Source organism: Anopheles gambiae, chromosome 3, assembly GCF_943734735.2.
Source record: "Anopheles gambiae chromosome 3, idAnoGambNW_F1_1, whole genome shotgun sequence".
Taxonomy (NCBI): domain Eukaryota; kingdom Metazoa; phylum Arthropoda; class Insecta; order Diptera; family Culicidae; genus Anopheles; species Anopheles gambiae.
In genome coordinates this window covers 74,810,840-74,826,650 of record NC_064602.1, presented here as the reverse complement: position 1 = coordinate 74,826,650, position 15,811 = coordinate 74,810,840, and positions in this window count along the sequence as shown.

Below are 15,811 nucleotides of genomic sequence, written 5' to 3'. Positions count from 1 at the left end.
CCCATCCATAATATATAACGAGCCGAGCGGGGGTTTTTTTTTGTCACGCAGCACGTGGCGAAGCCGTGAAAAATCGAACGTAAACAGTTGATGGCCGTAAATCATGAAAAATTACCATTATCCGTGATCGCGTGCCAATGGCTCTCTTTTTGGGGGCTGGCGAAGCTGGCTAGCTCTGGCTTGCTGCTCTCCTGTGGCTCGATGCTTTACGACCCACCCCGGTCGGTCCGTACGCCGTAGCCGCTCAATGTCGAGGTTCTTTGGCCACTTTTACGTTTCCCTCGAGGCGTAAAGTGGCGATCAAATGTTTTTCTTTTTCACTTTTCTCCCGTCTTCGCCCTACTCATGCCTCTCTACCCTTTAGGGAGAATTGTTCCACGAGAATGGTGGGGCATAAAAACACAATACTGGAAGGAGAATTGCAACGATTTACTACAAGCCAGCGCACTGCTTGGTTCGTGTTTTCCATTTTCGCGGCGGTAGAAGGTGGAATGGATTTGAGACCTCGTCACACCGGTCGGCACAAAGAAAGCGGTGCAGCAACGCGCGCAAGGCGAAGGTTCACGTTGGCGCACCGTTTTCAATAGATAGCTTTCAGTGGAATGATTTATTCAAAGTGTAAGTTTAGCTTCCGGTGCTAAGTTCCCTGCAGTATCGATTACTTGTAACTTTCGTGTGTTTTTTTTTGTTGCCTTTGTTATTTAGTTTCTTTTTCCCCACCCAAACGCAGGTGGGCTGGTTAAAAGGGGTTTGGCCCCGGCTTAAATCGACACCACTCGGTTAACCCGATGGAGACCCGGGTGCGGGTATTTAGGATTCTTTTAAGAAGTCTTTCTTTTTTGTGTTGCTTTACGCTCTTTCTCACGGTTGTTTGAGTATCTGGCAACTTTCCAATAATTGATGAGCTTGATGAAAGTTTTCTAGCGTCGTCCCCTGTATCGGGTCCGGTTTGGCCCACCCTCACCCGGTAGCAAATCCCTTCCGAGGGGAAATGGGATAAGTAATATGCTTGGGTAAGAGTTTTTACGCTATTTTAATTGATTCGTGGAATTACACGGCATCCAAGAATTGTGAAGTTTCTTTTTTTGCCTCCCCTGTTTTTGTCGCTCGAACAAATTATTTAGTTAAGCTGAAATTAATTCAACCTAATAATTTGCTCCTTGTAGGCAGGAGCGTGGGCAGCAAACCTAGGGCACTGGAAGATAAAGAGCAAAACGTGTCCCTCATTCCTCCTTCCGTAGTTCTTTCCTCTCGTTAAGTAGAACTTAAAATTCCAATCATTATTTCAACGGGAACCAATTATTGATCTTGCTGACCCCGCCACAATGATCTGTTTTTGTTACATTTTTGCGACGCTTGCCAAACAAAAAGACGCCCTCCCGAATTGACGCTCAAATCTTATTATTTCCAATTAATGGTTGTCCAGCGTAAAAATAAATCTTTAAAAAAGTGTGATAAAAATTGGGTTCCGAGAAAATAAACTCTGTTTTTCTTGTCAAAAAAATTCACACAAAAAAATTGCCGTTAAGCTTACTAACCGAAGCACGCAGGCGCAAAAAGTGCAACAAAAACACAAAATAACGCAAGAAGCTTCCCGAAGCTTAACGGCACGTCAATTAGCTTCGTGATGGATTCTCTCGCATGAAGCTGCTCTTTGTGTGTGTGCCACAAGAGGGCCTTTTTTGCGCTTCTCAGTGGAGGGTTTTTTTTTTTGAGGCACACCAACCTTTACCGGTAATTATTTCGATACGATTCGAAAAACAAAAGCAACAACATCAAGCAGGACGAGGGGGGGAGGGCTTTCCGAGAGACGAATGGTTTTCTTTGTTTCGCCCCTTCTCTCCCCATCATTTACCCAGGATTCAATTAACGAAGCAAACCGGTGCGGTGCGCGTGAAAGGAGCGACTCGCGCTCTTTGTTGTTCTTGCCGTCCGAGTAGCCGATGGGAAATTAAAATTGAAAACACACCTGTGGTGGTGAGGTGGTTGTGTGCCTGGTTCGGGACCCGTTTCGGACGGCTGTTTGTGTTGTTACGGGGCTTTTGTTTCGCTTGTTGATGGCGGCTGTGTTGCCTGAAATCTTTGCGCCCCCCCGTATGGCCTAGGGACTAGGGTGCAGCTTTGTGGCTGATACGCGCGAAAAGTGTGCCTTTCTTGTGCTGACGTTACGGTTCGCAGGGTAAAAGGTAAACAGTGCCCCATTGGATGCAGCCCGTTTGATCGTACCGGTAAGCTGCTAAATCATTGATGTTTTTTCTTCATTATGAATGTTTGAGAGAAAGGGAACCCTGACAGGTGAATCAACAGGACGCGGAGCGTGGGTTAACGCGAGCAGGGGGTCGCGCAGATTAATGCGGGGGACGAAACAGATTTTACAAAATAATAACATTAATTCGCGAACCGGGGCTTTTCATTTTTATAGTGGTTGTAGCTTGATGGCTTTTGATGGTTGAAGTAATGAAGTAATGACAACTCTCCACACTAAACTATACGTCAAACTATACATAATTTAATGTGTAGATTAGTGATGTGCTCTCTGGAGCGCCGACCCGACTCCGACTATGGTTAGTCCGATTCCGACTCGGGCAAAATGGAACCACTACATCCGCCGGAGTCGTCCGGAATCGTCCGGAGTTGTCCGGAGTCGTCCCGAGTCATTAGGATCCGGAGTCGTCCGGAGTCGATCGGAGTTTATAGGAGTCAGAGTCATTCAGTGTCGTCCAGAGTCGATCGGAGTCGAGTCGTATGGTTTAATGTGCTTGTGATCAGGCATTTCATTTCGTTGTCTTCCGTTTTTTGTCTTTCACGTTAAGCGTGCACTTCGTATACAGGACTTTGGTCCTTTGGTTTTCGAAGGCCGACTCCGAACGACTCCGAATAATGCAGGGCGGACCTACCTTCCGGAGTCGAATTTATCAGAGTCGGACCGGAATCGACTCAGGATTTTTACCAACTTTACCCACTACTAGTGTAGACGGAAGTGTGCCGGTCTCATGGTACAGTCGTCAACTCGTACGACTTAACAACATGCCCGTCATGGGTTCAAGCCCCAAATAAGACCGTGCCGCCATACGTAGGACTGACTATCCTGCTATGGGGGGGTAATTTAATTTTTTATCCCTAATTCACAACAACATCATCCTTTTGCATCCTTTTTTCTGGAAGCAAAAAATGAACCACAAAATGCTTATTCTTCGATACAATGTTTGAATTGTACACAACTGTCAAACTCCAATATGAACGCAACTGACAGTAAGGTAAGGAAAACATCACCCAATTGATGAATGGATCTCGCAGAAGTAGAGTAGAATCCCAAGGTGGATTAAAAAATATCAGGTGGTGGATAAGGGCCTCTGGAGGGTCGCCATAGTTGAGGGACTTTACGTCATTTTAAAACCGTTAACTAATGGTTTCCGCACACAAAACATAGCAAATAGAAAAGATTTCTTTGTGACTACGTGCATTTTTGTGTGTTTATTGATTTTATTGAAAAAATGAGATATATTAACAAAATATTTGATGATTTGTTTAGGCTTGAAGTGTAAAATCATGTGAGTAAGAGTTCTAATCTCATGTAAATTATCCATGCGGCTCGTAAATAATGAGGAATAAATGTTAAAATTGAAAAACTTTATGATTTCTTAGTTTTTATCCTCAAAAATGACGAAAACACAATGAATTTTAGAATAAATTCACGGAATAACACGAAATAACACATTTAAATCTATGATTTTAATGTCAAATACGAACTCTCAAAGCCTAAAACATACTTTAAAGTACATTCAATCAAAAACACGTTATAGATAAATTATATTATCAAATTAAATAAATGTAAACAAAGCTTGAATCCTGGGGACCTTACGTCAAGTGACGAATTGTCAAAATGCTCTAGATTCCACCACCTGATATTTTTAATCCACCTTGGTAGAATCCAATAACATGGAATGCAACTGTCGCTGGTTTGCAAAATGCATAAATATTGATGTATGTTTCCACTAACAGAGGCTGTAGAGCTTTCTAACCTAAAAGTTTCAGTTATCCATTTTATTACCTAGAACCACTCAATGATTATACTTTTTCATTGTGTGTATCTGCAAAACAAATTGGGCATTATTTTCGCACAAAATCTAATCTGATGCACTCGTCAAAATATTATGCCACCAACGCACGACACAAAAGGGCAAACAACGAACACTAAAAGAGCGACACGCGTTACAGCAGTCCACCATTCACCGGTACATCGAAAATCAATCAAAATCTGTGCCGATCGGCCGTACCTGTCTATCAATAAAGTCAACAAAACAATATATGAAAACCTTCCCCTCCCCCCTCCCCCCTCTCAATTGTTTAGCCAATGTGTGCGGAAGTTAATTACTCGCTACACGCTTGCATATAGATGCACTTGCACCGAGAGCGGCACAATGCACTACCGTTACGTGACTCCACTTGTATCTCTTCTGCCGGCGTCCATTGCACCCCCGTCCATGCTTCCATCGTGCCACTATCACTTGATCACAATCACTTTGGATAATTTTACCGCTGCCGCATGCGAAAGTGGATGAAAAATTTACTTCATAAATCAATTTAGGCACACCATATCACGATCAATGAGTGTGTGTGTGTGTGTGTGCATTTCATGCTGGGGCACGATTATCCTTGCACCGACGGTATAGGAAGCGATGGAAAGCAGTCAACTATCACACCGATGCAATGAGCGGATGTTATTTTAAGCTCGTGACGGGCATATTGATTTTTCTAGTATCTTTGCCACTGAAATTGAGCTGCGTGACTACGTTGAGTGAATGGAAAAGCTGTCCCACCGAAACGGTAGCCTGTATCTCCAGTACGTAATGAAGTCTATATAATCTGCTTCATCGAAATGAACCTGCGCCACTCTATCCCTCCTAACAAAGGACAAAAGAACAGACAGCGAGGAATAGGCACCAAACCCCGGCACGGGGACCACCGGCGAAACGGCGAATAAATTGTGCCTAATAAATTATAAAACGTAGATAATGCTTATAAATTTCAATCTCTTAAGCAAAGCATTCCCCTGTAGCCCTTCCCTCTCCCACACCACACTGCCAATTGTCTTGAGTTTACCTTTTTTTTGTAAACCATGAACTCATGGCTGCAAAAAGTGGAGCAAAAAAAAACCTTTGGCCCTTTCAAAATTTGTCATTATTTGTCATTCGGTAAGGAGTCCGGGATTTGAAGCTCAAGCTGCTTCACCCAGGGCGGGGCAACCCCTTTAAGAGCGCTACCTTCCTGCAGCGTGTCACATCTTTCCATACAACTGCGATACCGAATAGGGGGAAAGGACATCACACCACAAAGACGGGTGGGAGAACAGGAACGACGCAGCACACTAATTTATTATTCAATTTGCTTTCATTATTCATAATCTCGTTGCCGCTCCCTTAAAAGCTTTCGTGATCCTCGGGCACGATTTAAAATCCGACCCACCAGCGCGGGGACGGATTATTGCCGTACGCACTGGCGGGAAATGGTGACATTCGCAAACCCGTCGCCGTCGCTCGTTGGTGCTTTGGGCTGGAGCGATACAGCAGTGAAAAGGTGCCTGGGGAATGTGTTTCACTGGGAGGAGAGGGGCACAGTACATTGAAAGTTATGAAGCTTTCTTCGGAAACCGTAATCAGCCCTTAATTTTCTCCATTTAGTGTACACGAACGAGCGGCGGTGAGCTTGAGCGCAGCCAGGACGCTGACTGGATTCTTAAATATCGTCGTACAACATCAATAAATCAAGCACATAATCTTGTAGCCGAATGCCGAACACTCGACGCACTTGAGGGCATCTCCTTACACATATACACACTACAAACATGCTGCTCATTAAATCATGCCGGTTGGCTTGATGTGTGTCCGCTGTGCCTTCCATGCGTGCGGCCTTAATTATTTTCCATGTCAAAACGACAGCAGCATCGCTCACTAATGACAGCCAGGAGCACACGTCTCACTGACTGACAATTCGGTTGCTCTCGGTGTTTCAAGTTTTCTGACCTCACATGCCCCTCTCCCTCTCTCTCTATGTGCTCTCTTTGTGTCTCAGACGCATAACAATGGATAGTAGTGCTGTCGTTGTGCGCTTTTCCCACGGATGGGTGACGAGCGAAAGATATGGCTGACGGACACACTTCGCAGCTTATTAGTGGAAGCGTTTGACAGATGAACGGTTGAAACACAACCCCACCTTCCCAACGAACGGCAGGACACACATGTCCTCTTCCTCTTGCGGGCATAACGCTCGTGTACACAACGACCACAACGTACAAGGCAAAAAAAAACATGATGGAAAGGCAAAGCCAAATGGTCATGATGTTGTTGGATGGGCTTTCTTTTCGTAGGTTGTATATTGTTTTTAACTCTCTCTTTCTCTCTATCTTCCTCTCTCTCTCCCTCTTTCTCTCTCTTTCCCGCACTCGACAGATTGTGCGTTCCACGTTGCCGCCTCGAGTGATGGCGGTCGTAACACGCACACGGCACTGTTATTGCTTTCCTGCCTCCACAGCTCCACAGCGGCTAACCGACCGTGAACAATTCTTCCACCCGGGGTTGTTCCACCCTGGGCAGCGATGTGCTTCTGACATTCTATTCTCCCTACCGGGGGGAGGTTTATCGCAGAAGCGCATTCGTCTATTCTTTCTTGAAGTTGCTGTGTTGTTGCTCCAAGCGGGCTGAAATAATAGCCCGGGCGAAGGATAAGAGAGAAGCCCTTTTTTTGTTGGGTTTTGTCTATCGACCAGGTCCACCCCGATGCCAGCAAAGTTTCGCACGCAACGCATTTGCGTGTCGGATGCTCGCTGTTTGATTGAACCCTTCACTGACATTGACTGGGAGGTGTCTTGATGGATGCCCGGCACAGTTGGCGCATGTTGGCGCACACGGCCATCGCGCAAATCGCTGAAACGGGTTTGGGAAAGTTTTCTCCACCACGACAGCGATAACTGTTGTACTGTTAGCACTGGTGGTACAAATTAGAAAAGCGAGAATCTATTGTTCGTGTGACATCCAACTTTTACGCGCTGGGATGGTGAAGCTGAATGTTTGAAATGAGTTCTATTTTTAGAGACGACAGCGCATGAATGTTATCTGTTACGAAGATCTTTCTTAATTGCTTCGAGCTCTTTTGAAGGGAAGGAATGATCGTTTTTCTCTAAGAACGTATTTTAAAGATAAATTTTCAATCAACACTGTTATCAATATCGTCAGTTAAATATCATCGCTTTAGAGAAACTTAAACCTTCCTCTATTGTCTCCTTTTTTGCATATCCTTTTCTTTTTCTTTATTTTTCTGCTATTAGTATGCTTCTTCTTATACTTCTTACATTTATTTTTTGTTTGTTTATTATTTATTTAAGTTTTCTTAACAATGTTATTAATTTTTACTCCTCTTTTTTACTGTCGTTGTTTTAGCTCTCAGTTTTTCTTTGTGTTTTTTTCTTTCTTCCATTCTTTATCTTCTTTCCTTATATTTTTATACTTTCTTCTTCTTCTTCTTCTTCTTCTTCTTCTTCTTCTTCTTCTTCTTCTTCTTTTCGATGCTGTTTTCGTTTTTTAATCCATTCGATATATTTGCAGATATCCTCGATTTTCAATAGTGTATCATTCATAGTTTATCTTTTTTCCATAGTTTCTCGTTGCTTGTATCATTTGAATTATGAATCGTTATCTATGCGGCAAATCATTTGATTGAAAGCTTTACATTGCGATAAGCTAATGCAAGACTTAAGCTTCATTAAAATACAACATTCTCTTGACGACTAATTTGATAGCCTTCTGAAAATGTAAAACCAAACAAATGTGCCAAAATGTACTTTACGGCCATAAATACATAATATATTGCTGCAGTCGTGGTTTATCGGATCTAAGCCTGTACCACGCTCCTCCTCAGTGTGTAATTTGCACCAAAATTTATTCAGCACCTTCACAAATTCCTCCTGCTGCACTGAACGGGCTGCAATGCATTATCGCGCCTGGCCGAAATCAAGATTTCCTCGCAGCACCAAAACCAGAAGCAGCCTTGTTTCGTGCCCTTTTCCAAGAAAAACGAACGAAAGCTCTTCCTTCGTTGCGGGTAACTATTAGTCCACATATTTCTTTTATTTTTCTTTTTTTCGGTTCGCATTCTCGTAACCTTTCCCACGGAACGCAAAAGCGTCATTATTTTATTCTGTTCCTGTTCCGCTCGTCAGTGGCCCGTTACAGTGGAATGTTGCTCGGTACACAAACCTTGTAAAAAAGTGCGGCCGGTTACACACACACACACACACACACCTACGGTAAGCGATCGGGTGCCAATTTTCGGCAGTTGGTCGACCTTCGTTACGCCCGGTTATGCTAATAAATCTCCAAGTCAAGGTTTTTGTTTCCATCCTTGCTCGAACCTGGACAATCCCTTAGTTTTTTGTTTTGTTTACTCTCTGCTCTACCCTTACCACTAATGCTTTTGTCCGATGTGCCTTGTTTCCTGTAAGAGCGGCCTATCTATTTTTTGCATCCGGTTTTCTTTTTTAAGGCTTTTTTCTCTCTCTCTCTCGATCCGTCCTTTTCGTAAGAACGGGGTATCGTTTCTTTGTCCGTTGCCGACGGCATAAGGACTAACTATGTATGTTAGCCGTGCCTGTTCAGCTTAACCCACAAAGGGGAAATGGACAGTTCCTTTTTTTTCACGTTACATTGCTTCCCCAAATTCTTTCTTTCTCCCATTACACGCACCGCTGTTTCGTTATCGTCTGCAAGCATGTAATACGGTTTCGTAAGAGTATAATTAGCACCATCACCGTGGCTCGGTTGGTCCGTTAGGGGGTGTTTTTTTTTCGGTGGCTTGCTGTCTTCTCGTTTCCCTAATTTCGGTGCTGCGCCCTGTTCCGCTGCTCAGTGGCCTCACATAATTGACTTTTATTGCCACCCGCAAGGAGGGCGCAATGATACCGATACAGTGTCTAGCGGGCCCAGTCCCTGAGTAGAAAGCCGGCACGGACTGTGCTCTGTGCAGTGTGTTATTAGATAGCGTAAGTAAAGTAGGGCAGCTGGTGCGATTGTTACCGCAGCACTGGCAATAGAATACTGCACTTTTCCGCAAGGAGCGAGGGCGAGGCGCGTTCGGTAGTGATCGCCAGGATGCTAATGCGACGGCACTGTATGGTAATTATCCACCTGTTTCCCCGTGTATGTGGCATTGGCCGCAGGAATAAAGGCAAATGTGAAAATAAATTACAATTATTGCTGCAATCAGCAGCAAATCGTTTGTTCCTTTGAGCTTCTTCATTTGCATAGCAGTGTAATGCAATATTTCAGCCAGCTTTATTGGACGAAACAGTAATAAAATTAACGTCATCAAGGAATCGATCGAAATTTTAACCACCTTTACATTGCTTTTCGGGTTTTTTTTCTGTCCAACTCAACCCCTCAAATCAACTGTTATGCCATCTTCTAACATAGCGTCCAAAAATAAAGCCATCCCAACCGATCTCGACCCAATTTCTCCAAGATCGGCAAACGCCCGATCGGCGTCCTGCTCCACGCGAAACACTTGCGGAGACATCAAATTTAAAAGCTCCTATCATTTTCTTCCCTTTCCTTTTTGCTTTGGCAAGGCACTGGCACTCGCTCTTCCGTTTTTTTCAATTACCAAATCACTTCTCCCAAGTCCCACTGCAATCCCTAAGCGGCGCGTCGGCCCGATCCGCACGACAATGTACATCCCGCTGAGGTCGAATGTCAATCACGGCCAACCACCAACACCGCTCACCGATGGATTGGGGTCTAAGAAATTTAATTAAAAATATCGATTATTTCGGAACCGGGAAGATGTCGTGCGCTCTTGGGGGGTTTTCGGTGAGGGGATTTACATACAGCAGTGGAGTACACCAGGTCGGCCCCGGAGGCGACCTTAACCGGCTCGGAAACTGGCCGACATTTGCTCCCTTTTTTGGCTGGTCGGCGATATCGGGCGAAGCTTTTGGGGCGTTCGGGTTTGAGTGGACCGTTTTCATGTTTCCTGATAAATGCTTAAGAACAGTGTACGAGACACACCAGTGTACGTACTGCAGGCGGATTGTAAGCTTCTAGGGCAGGGCATGACATTATTCTGCTTGACAGAAACGTTCAAAAGATATATGAAATTGAAATCAGTTTAATTAAACAGTACAGAATGTCTGCACAATCTCATTTATGTACAGATTCATCTATCAAAACTATTTCAATACTCAAGTCTCTTCTCGTTTCCTCTATTTGTTTTCTTATACCAACGCGCAAAGCTCCAAACGCGTACGCCACCGTAAGAAACCGTACAACATGCTGGCTGCTTCCGAGCGCCACTTGCCTTTCGACCTCGGTGGTTACCTACCACAACCTATCGCAAAATAATTTCATAAATTCAATTAAAAACTTGTTTACTGGGTTTAAATCACTTTTTCTTACGGGGATGGTGTCTTTCGTCCCTGTCGCTTGTGAAGAAGCGGGATCCTCTACCACAACCATCACCATTTTAAGCTGGGTGAACGGTGAACCGAGATAGGATAATGAAACAATTTGCTACTTCAACAGTAAGGTGGTAGTTAACACTGCAAAACGGAATGACACAACACACTGTCTTGCCCTTCCCCATGGGAGCATGGGAGGCATTCTTCCGATCGACAACAACTAAACTACTCGAATTGCTTCAATCCTGTGTCGCCCAACTCTACAGCTTATAGTGCAAAAGTGTAATCAATTTCATCGCCCCAAAAATGCTCTTACCACGAGAAAAAAGAATACCAACTCCAAATCCCAAGCATGCTTCCACACCCGAAGCGAACACAGGCCGATGGGGGGACAATCAGCAAATTGCGCTTCCGCTTAATTGCTGTAATTTATCGATATTCGCTTCCTCTTCGTCTCACGTGAGCCAACCATCGTTCCTCCGATGGCGTTAATTAATTCTATTACCTTTGTACACCATCACCCTTTAGCGCCCGGTTAAGCGTTTGCTTTGCGAATAAAAGTGTTCGAGGCGCGAAAAAGCGCCCTCGGGTGGTGGTGGTAGTGATGGCGAAAAGTTATTTATTTGCCGTCATTTGTCACTCAGAGATCACTTGAGAGCGTTCTTTGGACTTGGTTTCATTTTAGAAAACAATCCCCAAAACAACTGAAATCCAGGGGAGTTTTTCCTTTGCACCAACAGCCTAATGGGGCTAAATGGCGAGCTGGAAAGCGACGGCCCACTTAGATTAGAACTTTGCACCATTCCTATCGGACACACCACGCTTCCGTTTTGAGCTTTTGTTTTTCCCCTTATTTGGCCCGTCAAAACAACTCCAACCATGGTTCACAGTTGCCGTTGGTAGTATAACCCCACCGGACCAAAGGTCCTCCTGTGTCCTACAACCCAAACCGGATCGAAAACGGTAGCGTGCTGTAGGTAAATTTAGGGGTTTGACCTTCAGAAAAATTTTGCCAATTTAGCTCCGCTGTCACGAAACCTCCCTGGCGATGAAGCTAATTTGCCAAGACGGTGTGCCCCGGTAGCAAACTGTCTACCTGTCTCGACCCTGTGCCCAAGCCGATGGCGAATGGGTTGAATTGGAGCTATTATACGAACCGTTTGTTGGATGTGTCACGGGATCATTGTGTTGTTTTTCGGTGCGACGGGATCCTGGCGGTGATGTTAATTCAATTGCAACCAGGTGGTTGAAGGGGGAGGAAATGAAGGGTGTGAAAACATGGCAAGTATTATATTTTTGGAGGAGCCTGGCAACAACTGGGCTGGTCTCTCCACACACACAAGTGCTGCATGCTGAAATGCGATAACCCCCGCGCAACCCCCCACGGCAAATTAGCTTCGAAATAATTCTAATCTTGTTATGTTTAATTTCACTCCAGCACGCTATCATCATTACACTCGATTGTTGATAAATTTGGAAGCCAGTTTTTGCAGTTTTTGCGGCTAAACAAGCGCACCAAATTTCGACGCGAATTTAATCTTATTAATTTTGAATTTTTAGTCCCTCGCAAAGCCTCGCTTCGTGTTCGTGAAGTTCTACGAAAGGCGAAATCAAACTTCTCTTTGAAAATTGTGAATCATTGTTTCGAGCAGTTTTCGAGCAGTTGAATAAAATTTTCTTGGAGTATTAAACAAAAACCTTTTTAAATGCATTCCAGAAATTGATTACAATCATGCAAATCGTCACAGCATATTGAAACCAATATCTTGCCCTTTTACCACTTCTATCGCTCGGCGGGAAATAAATTTCCATAGAAAACGGTGAACGCAACGTTCACTAAAAGCAAAACGCTTTCGGCGACAGTCACCTTCAGGGGAAACTTGAAGGGGAGTAACGATGATGGTGCAATGATTATACCGTGGATTGTCCCACCGCTTCCGGCCACCGTAGGCCTGGCAGCAGTTGCTATAAATAGCTTGCCATTTTAAATTAAACTTCAAGTAGTGTTCAAGCTTGCTGCACAAAATACAGCCGCATGGCTGAGGGGAAGAAAGAATGAAACCTTGGCTAGGCGTTTGCTGTTCTATCCTTTCGCACTGTATGAGTGTGTGTGTGCAAAAGAGTTTCCCTCAGTCACGAAACCGGTTAGCCCGGCACTGGTAGCATAATCGTATTGCAGTAGAGCTTGCCCCCGCCGCGTCGAGAAGTCGGGGAAAATGGAAGTGCAGATGCTCCACCCGGACCGGTGATTTGTATATCGTTTCAAATTCAATAAGGAACCAACTCGGAGTACTCGGCGAGTGCCACAGCGGAGGTGCCGTGGAGCTAAAAGACCTCAACACTGAACGGATTGCAAAATGAAAAGGGGTAGAAGCAATAACAAAAAAAAACCCCTCTCCGTCTTGAAGACGGACAGCGACGAAGTTACGTCGTTTGTCAGCCGGGACGTGCACATGTCATGGCGCGGATTTTCCGACTTTTGTCTGCGAAAAAGGCTGCATTTGGAAAGAATTGAGAGAGAGAGAGTGATAGACAGAGAAAGGAGAAAATAAAATGCAGCAAGAAAATGGAGTGACACCGAAAAAACATGACCCACAAGAACCACGGGGAAACATTCAAAGGGAGCGCTCCTTTTTCCCCCTTTTACTTTTCAAGTGGTCGCTTTTACGCTTTTTAAACCGTTCCTATGTAACGTTGGACGGTGGTCATGGTTGAAAAATACAGCTTGCTTCCCTTTTCAAAGCTCCATACCGGAAGCAAAACAGTAAATTACATAAAAAAAAGCGCTACAGCTTACAACTCGTTACCACTATAATCCGGTTGCCAAAAATTTGAATAACCACTGTTGTACGGTTTCTTACGATAAGCCGTACCTTCTCAACATCAAGCCACGAATTCATTTCCGTCAAAACCCCCTTGGAGGGACGGGATCGGCAAAATCGAACCCAAATCCCAATCTTCTTACTGGCCAAATAAGCGCAAAACCGTTAACCGTGGTGGTACGAATTCTATTCGATGTTCATCATTTTTACACGATGATTGTGTTTTTAATCCCGAATGCAGCAAATTGAAAAGGGGGAAAAAACGATCCCCTCTCGCTCGATACCAGGCCACCGGCAAAGAAAGTTAATTCGCTTCGACGGGCTCTAGGCATTAACCGTACGGTGAAGAGGAAGGAGGAAACAACGGAGCGCACACGAGATGTGGCAAAATTATTGGCACAACCGCCATACTTTTGCAATCGCCCCACGGACGGTGGGACGCCGTGGCCAGCGTCAACGGACCGGAGCCGTTTTATGGTTTCCCTAGTACGTTCCCGTGTTCCGGGTGGGGGGTGTTTCAAACGGGGGCTGGGCGGCGGTTGGCCAACTTTACGTCCGAAAGGTTTCCTGCCACTTCGTGGTTTTCTGGACCAAGCAAAATCGATTACTACAACCGTACCCCACACTCACTCACTTTCCTGTGCACGTGCACGCTTCGTCTGCCGGCGTGCTTGGCCTGGGCATATTGGCCCAGCAACGCAACGTCAACAAACTTTGCTTGCTTGCTTGTAAAGTGAACTCGAAATCGCACAGCTTACCGAAAGAAAAAACAAACTGTGGCACAGGAAGCACAGGAAAGTAAGGAAAATGCGGCACTACAGCAGCAGCAATCGATAGCCGTTTCCGTTGTATAAAGTCAAAGCTTGCCGTGGCACTGGTCGCCATAGCTTGCCGTGGAATTCACACGACACCGGTTTTGCTCCAAGAACGTAGTGTCGTTAACTTTTACAACCGGCTTTAATTGATTATTTCGGGCATTGAAGTGCGAAGCGAATGAAATGAAAATATTATTAATTGATGGAGGGATGATGTTAAGTTTGCCTTGTTCTTTCTCTCTCTCTCTCTCTCTCTTCTCTCTTTTTCTCACAAACGAGTTCTCATTTAATTTACGTTCATGTTCATTGTGATTTTTAACAGTTTGAAATTGAAACTAATTATCCTGGAACTTTAAAAACGGGAGGTTTTCATTCGATTATTAGCAATGAAAATACACTTGTTCTCTGATCTGAAACAAAAGTCTTTCCTTTCAAGCGAAAAGATTGTAGGGCATCATTGAGGTTTGATCTCACGTCTAGCTGTGTACAAGAGTGAGCGTTTAACACGACGCTACGAGGCGCACGCTGCGGTGGGGACGTTTGAGAAGCACCAGATCATTCGTTATATCTGCAAACGTTTACAGTAAAGTTTATTTTTCATTTTTCTCTTTTTTCTATGCAATTTAGCCCAGCTTAAGTTGATCCATTTTTTCCTTGTTTGAAAGAAAAATCCTTTTCTCACTTCATCTTACAAAACAATCTAACCAATTGTACCAAAAAACTTATAAACGGATTATGACAACATAAACTATATCGAATGGACAGTTTCAACCCCGCGCGCTACATATTTCTAAGAGAAAAACGAGCTTGACGTGTAAACGACTACGACTGCTACAGTTTGTACCAGGAGGAATAAAGTTTAATGCAAAACTTTCCCCGCTCAACTAAACCCATCATCAGCATCGAAACGGTTCGCTGATAGAAAAGCTTTCGCAATAAACAGCGCTAGAAACTCTTGACAGTCCCCACACGCTGAAAACACATTACACTATCACATACACACACACACATACACACCCAAGGTAGTGTTGACCGTTGACGTGGTGTTCGCCCAACGCTCTAACGCCAACTACGCGGGAAAACAGCACACGTCATCTAGCACTTTACTACCAGGAAATAGGGTGGGGAGAGCATGGAGTTGTGTTCTACGAATAGGAAAGCAGCATTACAACATGTACGCTTTCCATCGCCACACACAAACATACACACAAACACACACACACACGTACAATGTCGTCAATGGGGTGTAGAAAGAAGCTCCCGTTATGATATGTTTATCCTTCGCTCTCCCCGGCTGCGGCTTCGTGTTAAGCAAATGGCACACGGTTTGTAACACGTTACGTGGCAGGTGGCCGCGAAGGGGAGGCCAAGATACCGGGAAAATCCTTTACCAACCTGATGACACCTTCTAATATGTGTAGCGAGCAGAGCTCAAAGCCACCCAACGCGGGCGGTGTAGTGCAACACAGAAAAAAGGGGGAACCATCATGTCTCCAGGAAAAGGGATGATAGGATACTAAGGAAGGATCCCACCTCCGGTCCCAGGACCCCAGGATCATTGATGGGAGGAAAAGCAAATGGACTGCGAATCGGTTACCATTTCCATCTGCCCATGTAAACGTTCTTACCGAGCAGCAGAGCACTCGTTAGAAGGTGTTCTTAGTGCGCTTCGCACATCACAGCTGCCATCGACTGTCGAGCTCTGCCAACGTCTCAGACGTGGAATT